The 25,987-nt window shown below is 41.0% G+C and overlaps 1 long non-coding RNA gene across 1 annotated transcript; it reads left to right on the top strand.

Moving 5' to 3' along the window:
- On the top strand, positions 1-25,760 carry LOC126427398 (uncharacterized). Its single transcript, XR_007576666.1, has 3 exons — positions 1-191; positions 300-424; positions 25,716-25,760. It is a non-coding gene; the product is annotated as an uncharacterized LOC126427398 (long non-coding RNA).
- Positions 25,761-25,987: the final 227 nt, after the last annotated feature.

Raw genomic sequence — 25,987 nt, 5'->3', positions numbered from 1 at the left:
CGTTATTGGTCAAAGCCGACAGATTATATTCCCTGCTTCACTAGACCAGAAGTGCTACGCTTGTGACCGGGTTGACGATAATTTACGTCTTGTAAGCGTGTGTGGTCGGATGTGCTCGATAAAATTCAAAACAAAATTGTGATACTTAAATGTCTACTGGCAATTTATAGTTACGGCAGTTACATGAATTGGTAAGAATCGTGAATGATTTGTCATAACACACTAATTTGTGTTAAAATGTTCAGTTTACTTGGTGTATGTGGTAATGAAGATTCTAGTGCCTCTTCTTATGTCAACAGTTCCTGTGAACACGACTCTATTCCAGGAAGTGAACATTGGTGAACGTTAATTATTAGCCCATTTGTCGCTTCCTCGTGTTGCCGGGAAGGAAGACCCACTGGTTGATTTCGCTCCTGTTTATAAGGTGAGAACGCGTCCCTTTTCATTCGTTATTTTTTTCAACGTGTTCCCTAGCTCCCATCGAAAATGAGTTCCATCAGGGATGCAGAATGGACGAGATATATGGAACAAAAGCATGAGAAATGTAGAAACTGTCTGTATACAGTATTAACAGTAAGCTGACATAATATTTGAATGCTGTTCACACATATGACATCAAAACTTAGTCGAGTAAATTAGAAAGTGACTAGTGCCTATATACCAGTACTGTGAGCAAATCAGCAAATTCCTTAAGCTTATCAAGTAGTTCACTGCATATTTTATATTGCTAGTTTAATATTTGCGTGACTACACAGGAAGATAATCGTTGGCTTACAAATTTAGTTATCAAGTCACATTTTTGCAGTAGGGCAATTCCATAGTTACGGGTGTTACATGTACACACCTTAAAATCAGGAAAAATAATGTAAAGAATAATATTTGTTGAATTTAATACTGAAAACTTTTAAGGCTTACATTATATTTCATGTGACAAATGTTGATACTGGAATTGTTTTATTATTCTCCTGGTTATTAATCAAAAAAGTAGTGTTACGGGTGTTACCAAAAGTAGACCTGGCCCCTGTTATGAGTTAGGGAATTCTCTAATTTCTGCAAACTTGATGAAGCTTTTATTCTTGTAAAACAACTGTTAAGAGATATTGCCCCAAATTTTATTTTGAAATATAAATTTTTATTTTTTTTGACATTATAACTCAGTATATTTATATTTTTTTCTGTTACGGGTGTTACATAGATGCATCAGATTTGATTCTTGAGGAATAAATCTACCTCTTACAATTGCATCAAAATAAAACAAGTACTATAGTTTATTTGGAATAAAAGTATGTACTTAAGAAAACATATTTGAAGGATAAAGCTATTTATCACACAAAAAATTTTGTTACAATTTTATAGTACAACTAGGCCAAGATATCATTGCTTACATTTACCTAATTTTGTAGGCCTAATAAATTTGACAAAAATGTTTTCTTATTATTGATAGGTTTAAAAACTTCATTTAATAATCTTTTTCAGCAACATCCAACTCAAAATTGGACTCAAAGTACGAACGGTTACCTTGTTGTTTGATTTCTGGTGTTACCTTAGATAGTACTTGACTGAATTTCACAAAACAAACATCAGTTTAATCTAATTTAAAAAGTGTTTTACTTTTTCCTACTGACTTCAGAAACATTTTCACATCCTCCTCTTCATCAACCTCACTCTGGCAGATTCCCAAGTAACAATATTGACTTTTGGATAGGGTTGGCTTCTTTTTATCACTTTTCAATGTCAACGAAGACAAATAACCCAAATTTTAAATCAGACTTTTCAATTTTATTAGTTAGGCTTAACTCACAAGCACTTCCAATATTGTCTTGTGATTCAGATAGTGAAGCAGTCTCCTGATCAGAATCATCAGAACTGCACACTTCATAGAAGTTTATGCATCTTTTTGCATGTAATGTTGTAACTTTGGCGTCGTCAGAAATAATGACACCCTTGTCATTAATGACTCTGCTGTTTTTGAAACCAGCAAATCAGTTGTGTTATAAGGCCAAAAGTGATGTCAGCCCTGGATTTGAAGAATCGCTTGTAAATTTTTCCACCTTTCATCCAAAATAGGAATGTTATGCTCCTATCTTATCAACCCATAGTACCTTAAATTTAGAAAAATTCTTCAGTGTGTAGTCATAAAACTCAATTGTGTTGTTAATAATAATTTTCCTAGATCTAACAGCATGTCCACATGCTCCTCTTCAGTGCACCTCCAATGCCATCCATGGCCCCTTTACCATGTGAACTGGCAAAAAAATTCCACTCAACTGTCAATCCAAAGTCTCTCTCAAAGTAACATAGATTGGACAAAGTATATTTATTTTTGAACTGCCCAGCACAGTACATTGTTAAACATAGGCTCTTATGAATGACTAGAATTTGCCTCAATAAGCAGTTTACTGGGCCTATATAAAATTTAAAACTGAGGTTATAAATATTGTTGTTCTTGGAAAAGTTAGAATGGAAAGAATTTTGGGCTTAATTAACTTTTTAGGAGAAGATCAGTTGAGTCAGGTTAATGCTCTAATTAACTTTTATAATGTATGTGTAGTGCTTAAAAATGTATGCAGAGGAATAAAAATTTTAGTTTTCATGCTTAAAACTGTTTTCATATGTAATAAACATAGTTAAAAACTTTCTTCGTTCATAATAATACCCTTTGGTTATAATTTAAATGTAGGGCCTAGGCCTACTAAAGATGAAGGTGGCATTAAACCTTCAAATTCAAGTTACGGGTGTTATGCATGTGTTAAGTAACACCCGAAACGAAAATTAGTAACACCCGTAACAGCTCTAAGTGTGTTAAATAAGATTTCAAAATGCCATGTAATGGTATATTGTAAAACATGTGCATAACCTCACTTTTACAGAAAGGTATTGTACAGAACAAATTTACTAGATTACAAATTAAACTTTTGTATCTTTTTTGTTACGGGTGTTACAAGCTGCATATATGTTATAAAACTAACAAAATAAAGAAATGCAATTAGCTTACTTCAACAAAATGAATTATTATGAGCTATAACAATGTTGACTTCAATATTCTTTGCAACAATAGAACAATCAGCCATAGATAACACAACTAATACTCATCTGGAAATAGCATAAAACATACTTCTCCGTGGTGCCATAGAGTAGTGCACTTTAAACACTTAGTGAAGGTAGAAATTTATTTTTTTCATATTCATGATTATTTTGTAATGAACAAATGTACTTTTAACTTGGCATTTTTAAGGTTATATTTGTAATATTGTCATTTTAATTTTTTTTGTCACAAAGTCTCTTTAACATGGAATGACCCAGTACATTATTACCAACACTCCGATGAAATAGGTGATAGAATACGCAAGTTCAACTATTGCTATCAGGACGGGCAGTATCATCTTGGTACATAACAACTTCAAAGAGTTTGTATTTGTCATACATCCGTTTGACTTAAAATTAGATGAGAAATTAACAAGAATGTTTCTTAGTTATGCAAAGTTCATACACATTTTCCTGTTTCCAGTCACTTTCTGTTGCTAGAGAAAAGTGACAAGTGTCGTGAAAACCTCTCGGGTTTCTGGTCATTTGGAAATATTTAAATACCATGGCTTTTTGTCGTTGCTAGAAGACATTCTTTGAAACGGTGTATTGTCTCAGCATTGACACTCACCAGTAAGGTGGAGCTCTTTCTGTCACTAGTATACACAGGTGCATGGCAGAGGGTACCTCCTACCTTACCAGGTATCAGGCCTTCTTCCTATTCCAGTTGTGATTGTGGGAAGAATGCCTGTTTAAACACCTCTGTATGCACTGTAATTGATGGGCTTCTCTCTTTGCTGTCCCTAAAAAAGCTGATGCAGTTTGTGCTCTAGTACATTTCTCATATTCTGATAACTGGTTGTTAACTAAGCTTGCGTGTGCCTAATTCTTTATTTCCTCCCCAAGTTCACCTGCCTCGAGTATATTGTGAAATGGTCCACTGTGGAAAAGGTAGCTAAAAGTAATGAAAATAACCCAAACAAGAGACAAAACGAGTGTTCACATTACAAAAAAAAGCAATCAGGACCATTTTAAGAAGAAAGACCTAACTGCTTCAAGAAGTTAGGTATCTTAACTTCATCATTGTATATATACAAAACAATAATGCACATGACAAAAGGTAGTGAGGACTGGATTACAAATGCTAGTGTGCACACCCACAATACAAGAAGGAAGAATGAAGTACGGAGCATACCCCACCGACTGGCAATGCTAGAACAGGACCCCAGTACTCTGGTATCAGTGTACTAAGAAGTCTGTCTAAAAAGTGCAACGTAGTGTACTTGACAACTTTCCGAAGAAACTTACTCTCACATTGAAAAATAGTTTGTTATTCATTATCAATTATGTAATAAAAGCTAAAGGGGTAGAAAAATAAGTGATAATGAATGTTACTACTTTGACATGTCCTGTATTACATGTACATTTACTGTACACAATGTAATCTTACAGGATCAGATAAAATTCAGTTAAATTCAATAGTAAATTGCATAGCTTGGGAAACGAAGTGTCAAGTTCTAAATTTGAATGAATGAATGAATGTACCCTTAAAAGAAAGGAAGAAGGAATGTGTGTGTTTCATTTGTTGTCTTAAGGAATTTGTGTACCATTTACTTTACTGCAGTGTCGTAATGAATAAGACACTTATGTCAGGTTTGTCATTCTTTTTGCTGGGGGTAACACTAATATCCTATTTTTCAGTTGATCTGCATAGGATACCAGTGTTAAGTGTCATTTTCTGCCCATCAGTTAATATACATGTGACCTGAAATGAGATACTGTGTTCGTGGTATGTTCTTCTTTTGGCTGTTGGTAATACCAGTGTTTGGCTGCTTGCTTGCTTTTTCCTTCATGCCTAACACTGGTATTTTCTTCCTCAGTTGAACAACAGGATATCAGTGTTCAGCTTGGATTAGGTTAGATTAGATTAGATTGGTACTTGTTCCATAGATCATGAATATGACACTTCGTAATGATGTGGAACGTATCAGGTTAATAAAAGGTGTCTATACAAGATATTACATTACACAAAATATTACATGACACTTAATCTTTTTATTTATTTATTTTTTGTGGCTGTTGGGGAAATTACCCACTTACTATATCCAAAATTCATCTACTGAGTAGGAGTTGCCATTAAGAAATTCTTATTCCCTTTTACATGCTATATGGCTATCTGTCAGACTTACAATGCGAAGACTTTTGTAGCAGCATAATTTACCCCCTTCTGAGCCAAAGTTAGATTTAACCTTGAGTAGTGAAGATCATCCTTTCTCCTAGTGTTGTAGCCATGTACACTGCTATTACTTTTGAATTCGTTCGGATTGTTAATAACAAATTTCATAAGTGAATGAATATATATATATATTGTGAGGCCACAGTGAAGATCTGTAGCTCTTTAAATAAGTGTCTGCAGGATGATCTTGGATTGCAGGATGATCTTGGATGAGCTCTAGCAATTATTCTGATTACACACTTTTGTGCAATGAACACTCTTTTACTCAATGATGATTTACCCCAGAATATGACGCCATATGAAAGCAGAGAATGAAAATAGGTGTGGTAAGCTAATTTACTGAGATGTATATCGCCAAAATTTTCAGTGACCCTAATAGCATAAGTAGTTGAATTCAAACGTTTCAGCAGATCTCCCATGTGTTTCTTCCAGTTCAACCCCTCATCAATGCATACACCTAGAAATTTTGAATATTCTGCCTTAGCTACCGATTTCTGATCGAAGTCTGGCGTTATTGATGGTGTCATTCCATTTACTGTGTGGAACTGTATGTATTGTGTTTTGTCAAAGTTTAATGAGAGCCCATTTGCAGAGAACCACTTAATGATTTTCTGAGAAACATCATTTACAATTTCACCAGTTAATTCTTGTCTGTTGGGCGTGATAACTAGAGTTTATCATTGGCAAAAAGTTCCAGCTTTGCATCTTCGTGAATATTGAATGGCAAGTCATTAATGTATATTAAGAACAGAAGACTCTTTAAAAATATCATCATTCCCATCTGTTAATTTCAAGGTAAGGTATAGAAGACTGGTAATAATTGTCACGGTCCAGTCTTTCATACCACCTAACAGTGACTGGCTCCAGGGTCTTATTTATGGTTTGAGTTCAAAACATATGTGACCAAAATTAATTACATTAAGAATTCCTATTGGAATTTTATGCTTGTGAATTTGGGTTCCAATGTCTGGTGTGGTCAGTAACTGGAGCACCTTCTTCCAGGAATGAGAACCAGTAGAAATTACAGGTGCAAATAAAGGGCAAAAGCTATAGAACCTGTCCAGGCAGGCAACTTAATGGCTGCCACAGCCAAACAACTTAGTGTGCCAAGGGTTGGTTTACAGAAATGTCAGATTCCACCCATCTGCTTTGACCAATGACGTCACCAATATGGCGGAAATGACCATTCACGACAAGTCCCATATCGCGACCATGACGTCATTACATAAAAATGACAACAAACACAAAAATAGATCAAAAAACCATCAAATACATATTCCTCGAAAAGTATAATGAAACTAACAGGACAAGCGAGGGAACTTGGGGGTATTTGGGTGGGGGCAAACTAAAAATACACACGCTGCTAAACTGAACGACAAAAACAGTAAAATAAAACAACCACAACCTTCCCAAAATCAACTAAAAACACTGGAATCAAACACTTCCCTTGACCTATATAGGTCAACAGCAACTACTGACACAACATAAGTCTCAAAATTTTCACCACCACCACACTTAATCCTACAAAAAAAAAAAAAAAAAAAAAAAAAAAAAAACTTAGAAAATTAAAATTGACCAATTCTCTTGACCTGTTATCCTTAAGACATCTCCACATATAGCTGTCCCTTATCCGAGACAACAGAACTTTAGTAAGCCTGATTTCTTCACGAGAAACTGAACACTTCAAAACTTCAGCCAACAGGCCGAATAGCTGAAGAAGTTTTATTAGAGACAACTCACTGTCCCCCATCATCGACGACAACCGAAAACTGTTCACCTTGTCAGTCATATCCACACCTACCAAAGACATAAACAAAGCAATTTATAAAAATTCACACATGACGAACAGAACAAAACTACAATAACGTCGACATAACAAAACCAAAATCGTTAACTCACTGAAAAATATTCCGCTGAAAGCACAGTCACAACCGATACCACACATATGCAATGCTACCATGCAAATGAACCCCATATGCCGCATAACACGCTAACCATAAACACACCACCAGAGAGAACCATCGACCACAACAATGCGCTGCCTATAAACACACACACACAGAACCAAAAGCATGACCTAATACACAACACATAAACACACCACCAGAGAGCATCACCAATCATATCAAAACGAAACACATGCAAGCACGCTACTCTCACAAACTAAACTCTGCGCCATCGTCTTTGTCACGGGTCAAAGCTGACAGGTGGAATCGGACGCTTTGGTTAACCCCCCAAGGGCCCCCCCAGGGGGTCCACAACTCTTTTGTGGACACGTGCGTAGCGAGCACGGGACCCCGAGCTAATGTGGCCCTCCTTCCTTTCCGGGCTGCATACCTTCCCTTTCTGCATCCTTCCCAGTCCCCCATCTTCGCCCCCCCCCCCTCACCTCTGGCTCTTTCCTTCCCTTTCTCCCCCTCTGGGAGTATAGTTTGTGCCTACGTCCGGAGACGGACGCTCGAAACTGTTCCAAATTCCTTGCTTTCTACGCTTGCAAGTCCTCGTCCTTCCTCTGTCCTTCTCTTTTCCTTCCCTCTTCTCTTTGCCCTTTTCTCCGCTGCGGCGTTTGAGACCCCTCTTCTTTCCTTTCCCTTTCCCTTTTTTTCCTCCCTGTGCGCGTCTGAAGGCCGACCCACGCACTCCCATGCGTAGCCGGTGACGGGGTAACGCGTAATTCCCCGCCCCAGGTAGACAGGTAGGACGCGTACGTACCCCCTGGTAACGGCCAGGCCCAGGGAGGGGTGATTACCCGAGCTGATACCTTCCGAAAGTGCCGATTGGTCCCTCCGTCCGTTCGTCGGGAGGTGTGACCTGAGGTGTGAACAATCACCTCAGGCGGGAGTGCCCTCAGTGAGGGCCCCCACAAGGGAGGAGCGCGCCATCGGAGACGCCGGTAATCATGGGGGATTCTTCCGCAGTGGTTTCCTCACCTTCCACTATGTCTGCTCACAAACGTAAGTTCACCGAGTCTCAGCCACAGACAGTTCTTCCATCGTTGCCACAGTTCCTTGTTGTTTCTCGGTCTGACGAAGGTCACGACTTCTCCACGGTCAACCCTTTCATTATTCAGAAAGGAGTCGACGCAATAGCGGGTCCTGTAAAGTCTTGTTCCAGATTACGGAATGGCACCCTGTTGTTAGAAACACACAGTGCCCTCCAGGCTCAAAAATTGCTGTGTACTTCTCTGCTCCACACCTTCCCTGTCCGGGTGGAACCGCACCGTACCTTAAATTCCTCGCGTGGAGTCGTTTATACACGCTCCCTCGATGGATTGTCTGACGAAGAAATTCAGCACTACCTGTTTGACCAGGGCGTAACGGCTGTTCATAGAGTTACGAAACGGGTTGACACGAACATCATTCCAACCCGCACTGTCTTCTTGACATTTGACAAAGTTCAACTCCCATCGAAAATCAAAGCAGGCTATGAGATAATTTCCGTTCGCCCTTACGTCCCAAACCCTACGCGTTGCTATCGATGTCAGCGGTTCAATCACACCAGCCAGTCCTGTTCCAATCCGGCCAAATGTGTTACGTGTGGCAAGGATGCCCATGAGGGTGCTTGTCCACCTCCGTCCCCTCGCTGCATCAACTGTATGGGTGACCACGCTGCTTCCTCTCGAGATTGCCCCGTTTTTAAGGACGAAAAGCTCATCCAGGAAATAAGAGTGAAGGAAAAGGTGTCGACCTTTGCTGCTCGAAAATTATTCGCCAGTCGACAGCCCACTGTGCCTCAGACAGGCAAATATAGCACTGTCCTTGTTTCTCCTCGGCCAACAAAGGAGGCGGCCACGTAGACTTGTGACCTCACCTTTAGTGCCACGGTCGTCAGATCGGCCAGCGCAAAGATCGCCCGTTCAACCTCACCACTTTCGCCTGCCCACTCTATGGCTCACCCTTCGTCGGGTTCTGCTAAATCTCGAGCCCAAAAGTCAGACACCAAGTGTTCGAAAAAAGAGCATACTCGTGAAGAGTTTTTACGTACCGCAACTTCACAACCCTCGGTTCCTCCTTCATCTAAACATCATACTTCCAAGAAGGCTACAAAGAAACCCAGTTCCTCTCCTTCTCCGCCAAGGCGTGTCCCATCTACAGCGCCACCTGGCGGAAATCGCCCTCGGCTGTCTTCTGTGTCACTGAGGCGCACTGCTGGTGGCCGGTCCACCGGCCGATCGCTGGTGGCAGGAGCTGCTCCTGACCAACCTATGGATCAGGATCTTCTGCCTTCGGCTGAATGCCATTCCATGCTGTCGGTCGCAAGCTATGAGCAGTCGTTGAGTTGACAGCACCCTTGGTCCCAATCCTCCATTTCCTGTTCACCCTATGTCCATTATCCACTGGATTATCCGCGGCATTCGAGCCAATCGGGATGAATTGTCGATCCTCTTACGATCCTACTCGCTGGTCATCTTCTGTCTTCAGGAAACAAAGCTGCGTCCCCATGACCGCTTTGTTACCCTCATTTTCAGTCCGTCCGATATGACCTCCCCTCTGTGGAAGGCACTCCAGCCCATGGAGGACTCATGATTCTTCTCCATGATACTCTCCATTATCATCCAGTCCCCTTAAACAGTTCCTTCCAAGCTGTCGCCGTCCGTCTTTTCCTTTCTGGATACACGTTCTCTCTTTGTACTGTATACATTCCATCGCCCACACCAATGGCACGAGCTGATCTCCTTCATCTTCTTGGTCAGCTTCCAACCCCCTATTTGCTGGTTGGGGACTTCAATGCCCACCACCCGCTTTGGGGATCTCCACATCCTTGTCCACGTGGCTCCCTATTGCTAGACATCTTCCACCGAGCGGATCTAGTTTGCCTCAACACTGGGGTCCCCACATTTTTGTCTGCCTCCACAACAAATTTATCTCGTATGGACCTTGCGATCGGTACTGTTCAGCTAGCTCGGCGCTTCGAATGGTTCGCCCTTGATCATACACACTCGAGTGACCACTTTCCATGTGTCCTTAGGCTGCAGCCTCAACTGCCATATATGCGCCCGCGACGCTGGAAGTTTGCCCAAGCCGATTGGACACTTTTTTCGTCTCTAGCGACATTCGATGACCGTCGCTTTCCCAGCGTCGACGATGAGGTCACACATATTACCGACGTTATTCTTACAGCTGCGGAACGTTCAATACCACGCACCTCCGAATTGCCCCGGCGCCCCCCAGTTCCTTGGTGGAATGAGGCATGCCGTGACGCAATACGTGAGCGGCGACGTGATCTTCGCATTTTCCGTCACCATCCTACTTTGGCCAACTGTATCTGCTATAAGCAGCTCCGTGCGCGATGCCGTCGCATCATCCGCGATAGCAAGAAGGCAAGCTGGAAATTCTTTATTACCTCATTTAACACCTTCACTCCCTCCTCGGAAGTTTGGAGTCGGCTTCGACGGTTCTCAGGCGCGCCTAGCTTCTCCGCGGTCTCTGGGCTCACTGTCGCGCATGATACCTTAGTGGACCCCGTCGCAATTTCAAACTCATTGGGTCGGCACTTTGCTGAGATTTCGAGCTCTTCAAATTACCCGCAAGCGTTTCTCCCGAAGGAACGTGCAGCGGAAGTGCGACATCTTGCTTTCTCCTCTCAAAATCACGAAAGCTACAATACTGTTTTCTCCATGCGGGAACTCCAACATGCCCTCTCTTCTTCTCGCTCCTCCGCCCCAGGACCGGATAGTATCCATGTCCAAATGTTGCTGCATTTATCCACCCATAGTCTGCGTTACCACCTTCGCCTTTATAATCGAATTTGGACAGACAGTACTTTTCCCAGACGATGGCGGGAAGCTATCGTCGTTCCCATTCCGAAACCTGGAAAGGACAAACATCTCCCCTCTAGCTATCGCCCCATTTCTCTCACGAGTAGTGTCTGTAGGGTTTTGGAGCGTATGGTGAATTACCGTTTAGCTTGGTGGCTGGAATCCCGCAGTCTTTTAACACCTGCCCAATGCGGATTCCGAAAGCATTGTTCTGCAGTTGACCATCTTGTTGCTCTCTCCACTTATATCATGAACAATTTTCTCCGGAAACGCCAAACGGTAGCAATATTTTTTGATCTGGAGAGAGCATACGATACCTGTTGGAGGACAGGCATCCTCCGCACACTGTTCTCTTGGGGCTTTCGTGGTCGGCTGCCCCTTCTTCTTCGCGAATTTATGTCAGAGCGAACATTTAGGGTGCGGGTGAATACTACTCTCTCCCGTACTTTCTCCCAAGAAAACGGGGTACCCCAGGGCTCCGTGCTGAGTGTTGTACTGTTTGCCATCGCTATAAATCCAATTATGGATTGTCTCCTTCCTGATGTCTCGGGCTCCCTCTTTGTGGATGATTTGCGATCTACTACAGCTCTCAACGGACCAGCCTTCTTGAACGACGTCTTCAAGGATGTCTCAATCGCCTCCACTCTTGGAGCATCGAAACCGGCTTCCGTTTCTCTCCCAGTAAGACCGTTTGTATTAATTTTTGGCGACGTAAGGAGTTTCTTCCGCCCTCCTTACATCTAGGTCCTGTCAACCTTCCGTTTTCCGACGTCGCTAAATTCTTGGGTCTTATGTTTGACAGAAAACTGTGCTGGTCCTCCCACGTTTCCTATCTTTCGGCTCGCTGTCTGCGATCGCTTAACACCCTCCGTGTCCTGAATGGTACCTCCTGGGGAGCGGACCGAGTGGTCCTTCTCCGCCTCTATCGCGCCTTAGTGCGCTCGAAATTGGATTATGGAAGCATAGTCTACTCCTCTGCTCGGCCGTCTATTCTTCGGCGTCTCGACTCTATCCACCACCGTGGATTACGTTTAGTGTCTGGAGCTTTTTACACTAACCCTGTGGAAAGCCTTTATGCTGAGACTGCTGAACCTCCGCTGTCCAATCGGTGAGCAGTCCTTCTGAGTCGTTATGCTAGCCATCTGTCTTCCATGCCTGCTAATCCAGCCCATGACCTTTTTTCGACGCCTCCTTTGATGTAGGGTATGCAGGCCGCTCCTCCTCCCTACTACCCCCGGGAGTCCGCTTCCGTCAACTGCTCCATTCTCTTTCCTTCCGCTTTCCTAAAACCTTCTTAACAACTTGGGGTACAGCACCGCCTTGGCTCCGTCCCCGGATCTGCCTGCTCCGTGACCTTTGTCAATTTCCCAAGGATGGTACCCCTACACTTGTTTATTGTCGGGCATTTGCTGCTCTATGTGCACAAATGACGGACGCCACATTTATTTACGCCGACGGCTCGAAAACATCGTTAGGTGTAGGGAGTGCCTATATTGTTGGTGACACCCCAAATCACTTTCGGCTTCTCGACCAGTGTTCGGTTTATACTGCGGAGCTTTACGCTGTTCTCCAGGCTGTCCACTACATCCGCCGCCATCAGCGGAAACAGTACGTAATCTGCTCAGATTCTCTCAGCTCTCTCCTAAGTCTCCAAGCTCTTTACCCTGTGCACCCTCTGGTCCACCGGATTCAGGACTGTCTGCGCTTGCTCCACCTGGGGGGCGTCTCGGTGGCGTTCCTCTGGCTCCCGGGACACGCTGGTATCTGTGGGAATGAGGCGGCCGATATAGCGGCCAAGGCTGCAGTCTCTCTTCCTCGGCCAGCTATTCAGTCGCTTCCCTTCACCGATCTACGGAGCAGTTTATGTCGCAAAGTTGCTCATTTATGGCATGCGCATTGGTCAACACTTCCCCGCAATAAATTGCGGGACGTGAAAGCCCTTCCTTGCGCTTGGACCTCTTCCTCCCGAACGCGTCGTCGGGAGGAGGTAATTTTAGCTAGACTCCGGATAGGGCACTGTCTTTTTAGCCATCGACATCTTTTAAGCGGCGATCCTCCCCCACTCTGTCCCCACTGCTCTCAGCTGTGGATGGTAAGACACCTTTTAATTGAATGCCCCTATTTTAATCCGTTTCGCTCCCGTCTACAGCTATCGCCTGATCTATCGTCGATTTTAGCAGATGACGCGCTCAGCCGACCGCGTTCTCCAGTTTATTACTGACAGTGAAATGACGTCAGTCATTTGAAGTTTTTTTCGGGGACCACCAACCCCTCTCTGTAGTGGAATTTTAAGCCTTCTTTCTGCTTTTAGTTTCCTCAATTTTTTGAGTTTCGTTCCCATTTTTGCTGTTTTCCATTTTCAGTTTTTATTACTTCCTCAGTCACGGACTGGGCGCTAATGACCATAGCAGTTTTGCGCCCTAAAACAAAAAACAAAAAAAACAAAAACAAAAAAAAACCCCAAGGGTGACAGTGCATTACAAAGTGGCAAAAGTACCAAATCACGAAGCATCAGTCCTTATATTTTACTGACTGGGGATCAAGAGAAATTGGTGTCAAGTGGCTTCTGTAAACAGCAATAGTGCGCTACCTGGTAAGAAAATAAATGTTCTTTGGGCAGTTTCAGCAAATTATAAGTAAGGGGAACACACACAATCTGTCATCACTGTTTGAGGTGGTTTATTTAAATCAGGACCAGTTTTGTACGTATGCTGATCTTCAAATGACTGTACATTCAGTTTCATGTTGTGACGTTCGATTAGAGTTAACTGTTCACTGTTAGATGGAATATCCGTATCACAATTGAGCATTTCTCACCAAAGTATTCACTTGCACCGCCATATTCGGATTTCCACACATTAATGCCACTAAAAATGTTGTTACCTGCAGATGAGACATGAACTCACACATTCAAAATGTGTACTACATTTGAAAACAGAATTTATAACATATAAGGTATGATTACTTAAAGATAGGCGTAAGACTGAAAATGGCTGCGATCTAAATAACCCACCTTTGATTGTGGCTGGCAGCAGATTTTATTCAACATGAGCTGTGCCCAGCATGCGTTGCGATGGCTCTTTTTCTTTTGGAGTATGTATAAACATGTGAAGCACACAGATTTGCATGTGCAAAATAATGAAAGACGAGGATTCTTTGTGCAGTAATTGAATTTGAAGTTTGTTGGTATACTTTTGAACACAGAGCATTTTTGTCTTTGTCTTTCGCAATAACAATTTTTTTGGCAGACAATTTTGAGCGTGCGACATATAATTGACTCCAGAATGAGATTTTCACTCTGCAGCGGAGTGTGCGCTGATATGAAACTTCCTGGCAGATTAAAACTGTGTGCCCGAGCAAGACTCGAACTCGGGACCTTTGCCTTTGCCCGCGAAAGGCAAAGGTCCCGAGTTAGTCTCGGTCGGGCACACAGTTTTAATCTGCCAGGAAGTTTCATATAATTGACTGTTCGAAAAGCCTACACGTACCTAAAACGACTGACTTGGGATTCGATGGTCATTACGAATGCAAGATGAATAGGGAGCTCCAGTCTTTTGAAATCAAATGGCACGCTTCCTTTTTGACTTGCCATTCAGAATTTTTGCTTTGATGACATTTGGGATTGGTATTTTGACAATGAGCCTGGTTCCACTAGACAGCTGTCATTTCTTCTTCTCTCTCCAAAACCCTCGGTGAAGGTTCGCTAGGGGTATTGTTACTGCTACAATTTTTCCAGGCAGCAAGCAATAAAATTACCAATCTCGATAGATGGTCCTTCAGGTGCTAGAGATAAATCAGAGGTAGGCAACAAGAACCTCGTAATTCTGTTTCATTAAATTTTACAGATGATGTGAAGAGGTTCTTAAAAAAATATTAAGTGAAATCAAACAATGGAAATTCCAGGTAGGAATATAAACAGTCTCGGAAGAGATAGATTGCTACTTACCATAATAACACACTAAGTTGCAGACAGGCACATTTAAGGGGAGGTATAATGGGAAAAAAAAATTGTTCCCACATTTTCAGATTTTTATCTTTATAAAATTTGCAATTTTCTGAATAAAATGATTTATGTATCACTAATAAACTCACGTGGGAAGTATTTTATTTTCTAAATATAATGTACACTAGTTAAAATTTTTACGTGTATTACTTCAAGATGTAACAAAATCGGTAATTTTTTTTATATGGAACGCTATGGATTGCTGTTATAAAGGTCATGTCCAGAAGAGGATGGGCCTATCTGTGATTCAGCTCCATTACGAGGTTTGTCCGGAAAATACGTATAAAAGTTGAATAATGTCTTTGTTACAAGTTGCAGTCACCACCAGGTGGGACTACTGCTGTAATCAATCCCATCAACGCTCAGTCAGTCGGAGCACTCTGCGTGTGTGGCAGCTTGTTGAAAGTCACCCTTTTTCACCTGCCGTCGGCACGGAGCTCTCTGAGGAACAGCGTGTCAACATAAGGTTTCTTGCAAAGCTAGGCAAGAATGGCTGTGAGATATTTGAGTGTCTGAAACAAGTTTACGGAGACAAGTCTCTGAAGGAACTGACCGTGAACAAGTGGTTAAAAAGGTTCCGGGATGGCCGAGAAGTAGTGAACGGTGGCCCTCGCCCGGGACGCCCGTAGACAGAGTTCCGATGCAAATGTTGAATGAATTCGGGCTCGTGTTCTTAAAGACCGTTGATTGACAGTCAGAATGATTGCTGACGAGCTGTCAATCCCCAAAACAATCGTTCACGAAATCCTGGCACAAAAACTTGAAATGAAGAAATTGTATGCGAAAATCGTACCGAAGCTCTTGATGCCAGAACAGAAAGCGAAGAGGGTAGAGTGCTGTGAGGATTGGTTGGAAGCAGAGCAACGAGGGGACTTCCTCGACTGAGTCATCACTGGAGACGTGTCCTGATTTTACGAATTCGATGTGGAGCTCAAATCTCAAAGCGAGGAATGGAAACTAGCTGGAGAACCGAGAGCAAAAAAGTTGCGAAAATCAAGGTCCAATGTGAGGACAATGTTGATTGTTTTCTTTGATTCTAGGGACATTGTTTACAAGGAATGTGTCCCTCCCAGCCAGAGAGTGAAGGGAAATTTTTACGTCAAAGTTATGACACTTCTCGGAGCTCGTGTGGCTGGAGTTCGACCGGAGTTGGCAAAAGGGGGCAGATGGATCCTTCATGACAATGCGCCCGCTCGCACGTTGCTCATTGTGCGCGAGTTTTTGGCCCGAAGCTCAATCACCGTGACAGACCACCCACCTTATTCACCCGATTTAGCCTCGTGTGACTTCTTCACGTTCCCGAAATGCAAAATGGTGCTTCTGGGGTGGCACTTGGGAAATGTGGAAGCCACAGAGGCTGAAACGACACGGCAACCCAACGACATAACAACTGAAGACTTTCAGCAATGTTATTGACAGTGGAAACGCCGTTGGCAGAAGTGTATCGCGTCTCAGGGTGAGCACTTCGAAGGAGACCATATTGTAATACCTGAATAATTGTAAAATAGTTATTCAACTTTTTTACATATTTTCCGGACAAACCTCGTACATGGCGAGTAGCACCACAGCCTGCAAGACGGGAAGCCACAGAGAATGCCAGTTAACGTGAGACGAAACAGAATGTCGAGGTTTGGAGTCTTTCTCAAACTATTGCGTAAAACAGATTGATTCTCTCTCGTCTAATCACCTCATTCAGCAGGTTCGTAATGAAGTAACGTCTATCATTTTGTTAAAAACCAGAATTATTGTGATGTTTTCATATTAAGTAAACTATTGCAAAAAATTGAATAGTTTGGATAGGAAAACAAGGATTGCTATGAATTTGCATTTTGTTTGTGTTGCATACTTTCTGCATACGAAACGCAGCTAATGTATTGAACTAGTCTTTAAATTTGAGGGGAGATCTCGACAAAATGGATTGTATGAAATGGACTTGGTTCAGATCGTGCCAGAACATCTCATCTGTATCTTACAAATGGTTTGGGATACAGAAACAGAATTTTGGGAAAGGATAGCATGCAAAGAGAAGAGTATTTTTCCATATAGTTAAAATGCAAAACTTCCTTATCTTCATGATATTTAAATAACTACAGATTTTTCAATAAAATAATATAAATTTTTAAGGGACGTTGGTAGGTGGGGACAAGTGAATTGTGGGGTTTTGCAACAACGTAAATAAAGAAATTAAATGTTTCATGATGGACTGTTGTAAGCTCTGCTGTGTTTTGGTAAAAGGAGCAAAAGAAGTTAGGTACTGTCAAAACCAGCTGTCATATTTTCCCTGCCATGACAGTACAAACAACAAGATGTGTTGACACCATCTTAGAAGACGAGTCATTGAGGATTGTGCCTTATCTGGTACATTACATCAGTGGCAGACAAGGGGAGGGGGCTGCAAGTGGAGGGGGCTGGGTTGTCTCTGTTTGTGGATGGAGGGGAGGGGGTGTCCAGATATTTTTAATAAAGTCCCAAACAAGTCCAAATATGTTGAGTATATGAGACAGCGTTGGTTAGTCCGTGACAATTGTCAGCAGGTCTGTTAACAATTTTTAGAATATTTGGGAAACACGGCTTGGAACTTAAAAGCTGCAGTGTGAGAAGTGATTATACTGCTGCCAACATTTCTGCATAAGAAAGACGAAGATGAGGGAAATTAGGGCTTGTGTGGTGGCCTGTATAGTTGATTTTTCCCTCCCTCTGTTTACGAGGAGGGGAGGGGTTCAATAAGTAATGCAACACTTTTTTCTGAAAGCAGGTTGATTTTATTCAGAATTCTAGTACACCATATTATTCCCCACTTGCTCAGCTGCCAAACACTATTATTCAACACGATCTCCATTCAGTGTGACATCATCATGTCACCTTACTGGAAGGGCCTATAAGCCCGCACGGTACAACTCTACTTGTCAACATCGGAGCCATTGCCTCGCTACATCCGTGTACCGCTTCCCGTGAAGTGCGTCCCCAATCGGACCGAACAGATGGAAGTCGGAAGGTGCGAGATACGGACCGTAGGGCGAGTGAGGAAGAACAGTCGAACGAAGTTTCGAGAGTTTCTCTCAGGTGTGTGGGCTTGCGTGAGGCCTCGTGTTATCACGGAGAAGGAAACCGTCCCTTACAGATGCCATTTTGAAGGCTACGTGTCGTGCTGCCAGCTATTGGAACTTCATGAAAATATAGGGGGCTGAAATTCCGTGATGTCCTTCAACAAATTCTGAATTCTTTTCAACAGATATTGACTGAGAAAAAGTGTTGCATTACTTATTGAACACCCCTTGTATGAGTGGAACAGGAAAGGAAATGATTAGTAGTGGTACGAAGTAAGCTCTGTCATACGCCGTACCGTGTCTTGTGGCGTATGTATGTAAATGTAGATAATGAGCTGGATGCAGCTATTCTGCAGGAAACATTTTGATGACTGTACCATCTACACAGCTTTACTGTAATTACAGTTAAGCCAGTATAGAAGACACGATTGTGGAAGTTGTGGAACCCATATTAGCTTTTTATTTATGTTGGGAAAGACTGCAGAGGATATGTGAAAATATATTCAACAACACCTGGGAAAAGATGGTCTGGATATTGCAGTGAATGGATGAAGGTTAACATGATGCCATGTCTGTCTGATGTACATGGAGAAGTGAAACAAACAATTCAGAAAAGTCAATCCACAAGCTGTGTTCAGTCTGTGTCAATTGTTTCTTAAATCTCTGTGGAGTTTGTGCATTCACGTCTATTCCCGTTTTGGAACTGTAGAGAATTTCATTCTTTTTGTCATCTACTTATAGATTCGAATTACTTGTAAGGGGGAAAAAAAATAGGGGACAGTTTGAAATAATTGCCTGGTATTTGCTGGAGTGCTCAATACTATTGTCAGTCATAACAGGAAATGTGAAAATAATTGTAAGCCCTTTGGAAGGTATGAAAGATCCATCTATGGCAAACCTTAATAGATGTCCAACGAGTTTGCTCTTTCCAGCTGCATGTGATATTTATCTCTATGACCTACATCAACTTTAGACGCACAGCACTGGAGGAAGTAAATTTAGTCCGACAATATGTGCAGTACCCAAAAATGACTTTGGATTTAAGACTTGTCAAATTTAAAACCCCGATTGAGTTTTTAGTGATGGAAAGAACTGTTACAGACAATGCTGTTAACTTTCAAAAAATTACTTGAGAATGTGCTTACAATGTTAATGTAATGAAAGTTAGATAATGTTATTTCTACTGAAGAAGACACCTGTAGTGACACTGAAACCCAGCCATTGCTTATTACAATAAACTTTATGTAACCAATTTGCTGTAAACATCATTTGTTGCAAGTTTATACACACTTGGTGCCGTCAGCCGTGTTTAAAATTGTAACAGTTCTGTCACTTTTTCCTTCAAAAAATGCAATGATATGGGCATTAACATTGACAAACAAGGAAGGGGGAAGGTAAATAAAAAAATACCATGTGAACTAGCATCATGATGATGCTACACGCAGGTCGACGACATAAAGTCAGTTTGTAGTAAAAATGTCTGTTACTGATAAATCGGATATATGCACAGTATGTGACAACCATTTTCTAAGCATTGCTGGTGATTTAAATAAAAATATATTTTTTGCAGGGAGTCGTATAATACTCTTGGCAAATGCCTTTCTGAGGTTGTCTGAAATACTCAGTGATACAGACAAGGGGGAGATTGAGTCAATAATTAAATCACTGAAGACTAAGGACTCCACTGGTTATCATGGAGTGCCTAGCAGACTATTAAAGTACTGTGCTGCACATGTTAGCCCTGTACTTAGCCATATTTGTAATTTTTCCTTTAGGAATCGTCAGTTTCCTGAACGATTAAGGTACTCGTAGTAAAGCCGCTTTATGAAAAGGAGAAAGGAATAATGTAGAAAATTTTGGACCCATTTCTATGCCATCAGTGTTTGCCAAAGTTATTGAAAAGGCTGTGTATGTAAGGATAATAGATCATTTTTATCACACAGTTTGCCATCAAATGTATGGTTCGGCTTTAGAAGTCCTTTAACAACTGAAAATGCTATATTCTCTTTTCCCTGAGGTTTTGGATGGGTTAAACAAAAGGTTTCAGACGCTAGGCATATTTTTTGATTTAACAAAGGCATTTGACTGTGTTGATCACACAATATTGCTCCAGAAGTTGGACCATTACGGAATAAGGGAGTAGCTCACAATTGGTTCACCTCTTACTTTAGCAACAGGCAGCAAAACGTCATTATTCACAATGTTGATAATGGCTGTGATGTGCGATCTGAGTGGGGTAGGGTCAAATGCGGTTTGCCCCAGGGATCGGTGTTGGGGCCACTCCTGTTACTTATTTATGTAAATCATGTGCCCTTTAGTATTAAGGGTAACTAAAATATTTGTTTGCTGAGGACACTAGCTTGGTAGTAAGGGATGTTGTGTGCAACACTGTCTCAGTTTCAAATAGTGCAGTTCATGACATAAGTTCATGGCTTGTAGAAAATAAACTAATGCTAAATCACAGTAAGACTCAGTTTGTACAGTTTCCAACACAAAATTCAACAAATTCTGATGTTTTAATTTCACAGTATGGACATACGATTAGTGAAACTGAACAGTTCAAATTTCTGAGTGTTCAGGTAGATAGTAAACTTTTGTGGAAAGCCCACATTCAGGATCTTGTTCAAAGACTTAATGTTTCCATTTTTACTATTGAAATGGTATCCAAAGTAAGTGAGCATTCAACACGAAAATTAGTCTACTTTGCTTATTTTCATTCGCTTATGTCGTATGGTATTATATTTTGGAGTAACTCTTCCCATTCTTCTTGTTAACAATATTACCTTATTCCCAAGAATAAGCAGCTTTCACTCTGTTATTACTCGGCAAAAATAAAACCTGCATTTGCATTGGACTTCCTTAACTCCTGTGCGGAAATGTGTGCAGTATACTGCTGCACCCATTTTCAATAAGCTACCACAAGAATTCAAAAATCTTAGCAGTAATCCACGTGCGTTCAAGTCGAAACGTGAAGTTTCCTCATGCGTCACTCCTTCTATTCTGTTTAGGTTTTCCTTGAAAGCTTAAGCTGATTCTTGTTGTATTGTTGATTGCATTTACGTAAACTTACGGATTGACTTTTTTCGGTTTCAGAAACATTTTATTTTTATGTATTATTACTTTTATGTTGTAATTTCATGTACTGATATGTTCCATGACCTTGGAGATTTGCTCCTCAATTTGGTCCTATGGAACTTGACTTGTAAATAAAAATAAATAAATGCTGGATTATCAATTCAGGAAGTTCGTCAATCAACGATTAAATGCATTGACAGAATTATAAAGAAAATGTTGCAATGCTATTTAACCATGAAAAAATGGCCAAACTGTTCCAAATGGTTGAAACTAAATTTATGCTTGAAGCTGCTGAAGTTCTGGCTGTAGCACTGGAGTATTTGGTAGAAATGTAAGAGATTGATAAGGAGCATGTGCTGAAAAAAATAGAGATTTTAGGCATCTCTGTACAAATCGATAAGTGTGTGGAAGTTGCTCTTAGATTGATGGCCTAGGAAACCTTCAAATTTATAATTAGATGGGACTTCCACGAATCATTACTCTGTGTGTCACTTACAGTGCAATACTTCTGGATCATTTATCTCTGTCGCATCATCCGAGAGCAGTTTCTCTGAAACTAATGATGAATCTAGAATGACTAGCCAGTCGAGCCATTTTATCAATTGAAAGGAGATGAATTTAAATGACATAATTGAGAATGTTATTAAAATGAAGGCACAAACATACGTACAATAGCAATATTTATAACAACTAGTGTCTTGTACTGTGGTTACCAAACTGTTACTGTAATTTTACAGGCTTTGTTTTCAGGCATCAAAATAAAAGGTAATTTTCTTATTTTGTTGCTCTCTACCTGATAATTGCTGTGCTAAATGCTGATATACACTGCAAGTTTCGACCGATATCTTTGAGTGTGTATATTACTGTTCAGGCCAGTTCAGTTCAATTACGGTTACATAAATATGTGGATGCTGGATACCACATCTGTATGGAAATGACATCTGTTGGACTCAAATGGTTTTCAGCTTGCAGGGATAGCTTGTATATTAGAGAAAGAAGAGAGAAGTGTGAAACAGTGTAGTGGGTCCAAAAAATGTTATTACGTGGTACAGAGGGGAATTTCTCACTCTACAAAGAGCCCGAGGAAGAGGAACCTGCATTTTATAAATATTTTAGAAAGTTGAAACACAATTTTTTGTTAAAACAGACTGTTGTGACCTGCCATCACACCCTGTGAGAAACAATTTGTTCAAGATTAAGTTTAGTTACTGGTTCGGTGCAAATTTTTGTGCAATAGTGATATTGTCCTCAATACCTTTCCCTTCAAGATTTAGAAATTTTCTTTACATTGTGTCTTTGGCTTTCAATAGTTAAACTGCATTGCAGTGAACTAGTGAAACCACGTAAATGTTGACCACTGATGCTTCCAAAACTGTTTCACACACAGTCCAGAGCGCTATTTTACAGTAAATAAGCCTGCCACAAATATGTATGTAAACAAGACTCTGATACATTAGTTGTTGTTATTGTGGTCTTCAGTCCTGAGACTGGTTTGATGCAGCTCTCCATGCTACCCTGTCCTGTGCAACCTTCATCTCACTTTACGTACTGCAACCTACATCCTACTGAATCTGCTTAGTGTATTCATCTCTTGGTCTCCCTCTACGATTTTTACCCTCCACGCTGCGCTCTGGTACTAAATTGGTGATCCCTTGATGCCTCAGAACATGTCCTACCAACCGATCCCTTCTTCTAGTCAAGTTGTGCCACAAACTCCTCTTCTCGCCAATTCTATTCAATACTTCATCATTAGTTATGTGATCTACCCATCTAATCCTCAGCATACTTCTGTGGCACCACATTTCGAAAGCTTCTATTCTCTTCTTGTCCAAACTATTTATCGTCCATGTTTTACTTCCATACATGGCTACACTCCCTACAAATACTTTCAGAAACAACTTCCTGACATTTAAATCTATACTCAATGTTAACAAATTTCTCTTCTTCAGAAACGCTTTCCTTGCCATTGCCAGTCTACATTTTATATCCTCTTTACTTCGACCATCATCAGTTATTTTGCTCCCCAAATAGCAAAACTCCTTTACTACTTCAAGTGTCTCATTTCCTAATCTAATTATCTCGGCATAACCCGACTCAATTCGACTACTTTCCATTATCCTCATTTTGCTTTTGTTGATGTTTATCTTATATGCTGCTTTCAAGACACTGTCCATTCCGTTCAACTGCTCTTCCAAGTCCTTTGCTGTCTCTGACAGAATTACAAAGTCATCGGCGAACCTGAAAGTTTTTATTTCTTCTCCATGGATTTTAATACCTACTACGAATTTTTGTTTCCTTTACTGCTTGCTCAATATACAGATTGAATAACATTGGGGAGAGGCTACAACCCTGCCTCACTCCTTTCCCAACCACTGCTTCCCTTTCGTGCACCTCGACTCTCATAACTGCCATCTGGTTTCTCTACAAATTTTAAATAGCCTTTCGCTCCCTGTATGTTACCCCTGCCACCTTCAGAATTTGAAAGAGAGTATTCCAGTCAACATTGTCAAAAACATTCTCTAAGTCTACAAATGCTAGAAACGTAGGTTTGCCTTTCCTTAATCTAGCTTCTAAGATAAGTCGTAGGGTCAGTATTGCCTCACGTGTTCCAATATTTCTACGGAATCCAAACTGATCTTCCCCGAGGTCGGCTTCTACCAGTTTTTCCATTCGTCTGTAAAGAATTCGCTTCAGTATTTTGCAGCTGTGACTTATTAAACTGATAGTTCGGTAATTTGCACATCTGTCGACACCTGCTTTCTTTGGGATTGGAATTATTATATTCTTGTAGAAGTCTGAGGGTATTTCGCCTGTCTCATACATCTTGCTTACCAGATGGTAGTTTTGTCAGGACTGGCTCTTCCTTTTTGCGTTCTTCATTTACTGCGTTTTTATGTTTTCTCCTTTCATCAATTAAATTCAATGTTTCTTCTGTTACCCAAGAATTTCTACTAGCCCTCGTCTTTTTACCTACTTGATCCTCTGCTGCCTTCACTACTTCATCCCTCAGAGCTACCCACTCTTCTTCTACTGTATTTCTTTCCCCCATTACTGTCAATTGTTTCCTTATGCTCTCCCTGAAACTCTGTACAATCTCTGGTTTATTCAGTTTATCCAGGTCCCATCTCCTTAAATTCCCACCTTTTTGCAATTTCTTCAGTTTTAATCGACAGCTCATAACCAATAGATTGTGGTCAGTCCACATCTGCCCCTGGAAATGTCTTACAATTTAAAACCGGGTTCCTAAATCTCTGTCTTATCATTATATAATCTATCTGATACCTTCTAGTATCTCCAGGATTCTTCCATGTATACAACCTTCTTTTATGATTTTTAAACCAAGTGTTAGGTATGATTAAGCTATGCTCTGTGCAAAATTCTACCAGACGGCTTCCTTTTTTTTTTCTTTTTTTTTTTTTTTCCCAATCCATATTCACCCACTGTTTCCTTCTCTCCCTTTTCCTACTCTCGAATTTGTCACCCATGACTATTAAATTTTCATCTCCCCTCACTACATGAATAATTTCTTTTATTTCATCATACATTTCATCAATTTCTTCATCTGCAGAGCTAGTTGGCATATAAACTTGTACTACAGTAGTAGGCATGGGCTTCGTGTCTATCTTGGCCACAATAATGCGTTCACTATGCTGTTTGTAGTAGCTTACCCGCACTCCTATTTTCTTATTCATTGTTAAACCTACTCCTGCATTACGCCTATTTGATTTTGTATTTATAACCCTATATACACCTGAGCAAAAGTCTTGTTCCCCCTGCCACCGAACTTCACTAGTTCACACTATATCTAACTTTAACTTATCCATTTCCCTTTTTAAATTTTCTAACCTATCTTCCCGATTAAGGGATGTGACATTCCACCACTACAAGCACAAGCACATAAATTTGTAAGTCCGACTGGGGACCTCGTTTAGTTTTGCTGCCCTAGGCCTGCAGTAGTTTAACTTGCCACTGCACCTCAAAAAAACCTTGAACTAGTGGCAGTTTTCATACCAAGTGTTGATGGAAAACCACATCAGCCTCACATTGTCAAAATTAACAGATCCAGTGATCTTTCTAGATATTATTGAACATTTTTGTCATTTCAGATTTTGGCGATGCCTGCTTTGGTCCAGACTGCTGAGCAGAGAATGGTTGAATGTAGTGTGGCACCGTAAATTATTGACTTTTGCTTATCCCTTGTGTAGCTGCCTCATTATCATATGTATGCGATTGGACTGTGTGTGGATTTAAATACATATTACTAGAATGTATTCAGTGTTGTAGAACTGCCGTTAGTGCGACACAGTGGATGTAGATGTGTAGAAAATGCTGTCCGTGTACTTTGCTTGACAATATTTTATATCTTAGAAGCATGTCCAGTTGTTTGTGCTAAATAAAAACAGAAAAAAAAAAATTTGATAATTACATGTTTACTGACAGTTCATAGTTAAGACAGCTATGTAAATTAGTGTGAATCTGTGTGTGAATGATAATTAATGTGAAATGAATCTGTGTTAAAATGTTCAATTTGCTGTTAAGGGGTTAATGATTCAAATATCTGTTTATGAACAGTTCCCTGCAGCACAAACCAAATGGGAGAAGTTGACGCCTGTGAACATTAAGGTCGACACGGTGAGAATCGATCCCTTTTCTTTTCGTTCGTTATTTCATTCATTTGTCCATTGTGATCTGTAGATTTCCTCGAGGCCAAATTCCAGGTCGCTGTATACAGCAACAAACTCAATTGGTACCCTGATGGATTTTTTGTAATTTATGTGCAACATATGTGAGTAATAAAAGGTGTACAACTTTGCTTCTGCCGTTTTTTTCCCCCCCCAACATTT

Source organism: Schistocerca serialis, chromosome 11 (assembly GCF_023864345.2).
Source record: "Schistocerca serialis cubense isolate TAMUIC-IGC-003099 chromosome 11, iqSchSeri2.2, whole genome shotgun sequence".
In the NCBI taxonomy this organism is placed as follows: Eukaryota; Metazoa; Arthropoda; class Insecta; order Orthoptera; family Acrididae; genus Schistocerca; species Schistocerca serialis.
This window is presented reverse-complemented; position numbering and strand designations above follow the sequence as displayed.